This window comes from Furipterus horrens, unplaced genomic scaffold (assembly GCF_987537825.1).
Source record: "Furipterus horrens unplaced genomic scaffold, mFurHor1.1.pri manual_scaffold_4, whole genome shotgun sequence".
NCBI lineage: Eukaryota > Metazoa > Chordata > Mammalia > Chiroptera > Furipteridae > Furipterus > Furipterus horrens.
The window spans coordinates 35,885,693-35,886,732 of NW_028327174.1; the positions used below are offsets into that span (position 1 = coordinate 35,885,693).

The 1,040-nt window shown below is 44.1% G+C and overlaps 1 pseudogene; it reads right to left on the reverse strand.

Moving 5' to 3' along the window:
- Window positions 1-578: 578 nt before the first annotated feature.
- LOC150011514 (small nucleolar RNA U3) lies at window positions 579-684 on the reverse strand (annotated as a pseudogene).
- Between the last annotated feature and the right edge of the window lie 356 nt (window positions 685-1,040).

The following is a 1,040-nucleotide window of genomic DNA, read 5'->3' on the forward strand; positions in this document are numbered from 1 at the left end:
CATTAATTCACTTTATAGGTGGACCGAGTCAGGTTTAGAAACTTTAGGTAACTTGTCTTTGCCATGTAGTAAATAGCAAAACCAGGCAAAGGCATGAGTTGTGCTGCTGGCTCTTGTCACTGGCATTAGTCTGGGGTTCTAACAGCCACTGTCTCCTCTTAGCCCCTGAAGCCTTTCACCTCCCTTGAGAAAGACCCTCCAGGTCATGGGAGCCATTGCCAGAGGCTCTTAAGAGATGAAGAAGATGTGGGAAGGGGCATTCTTGCTCCCATTCTAGTTACGGAGTGGTTTTCCTGATGTTTAGTTGGAATTCTGGGTATATGTTTCTACAGATGGACACATAGATAAAAGTTGTGGCTAGCCCTCTGGACAAAACTATCCAATGTCTTGGAATTTGCCATTCAGTCCTCATCTGTAAAGTGAATATTGTGCTTATAGGTGCTGTGTACTGTGATGGGCATTAGGGATTCAATATTGAGCCTTATCTTCATTGACCTTACAATTTAACAGATCATAATTTCTCAAAGAGGAGAGATCACTAGGAAAGCTGAGTAGTCATCCTGAAGCCATTTAACGGTCCAAAGGCACTACTCAAACGCCTCCTCTTTGGTGCATTTGAGATACATTTACAGTTACGCTTCTGTAGTAATGCACTTTAGAAATTATTCCAGAAAGTGTAGTCAGTGACCTCAGACAGTAGGTAGGTCTTGTCCCACTGTAAGCAGAACATTCCTGGGTGGGCAAGGGAAACGCTGTCTGCCCTGCTTCCTAGGCCATCTAGACTGTCATTACCCTCCCCCAATTTGCCTGAACTCCCTGATGTTGGTGGGAATAGCCCTTCCCCCTCCAAGCATATTCAACTTCATTTTATATACTTCTGATCTGCTTTGTCTCCAATTCTGCCACCTTCTATGACACACACTGTGATCTTCTCATCTCATGGCCTAACTTTCTCTCTTTGGTATTTGAATCTAAACTCAGCCCTGTGGATTGTAAGTTGGCTTACTTCCCTGGTGCACCATAGTCTCTATAGTCTCCAG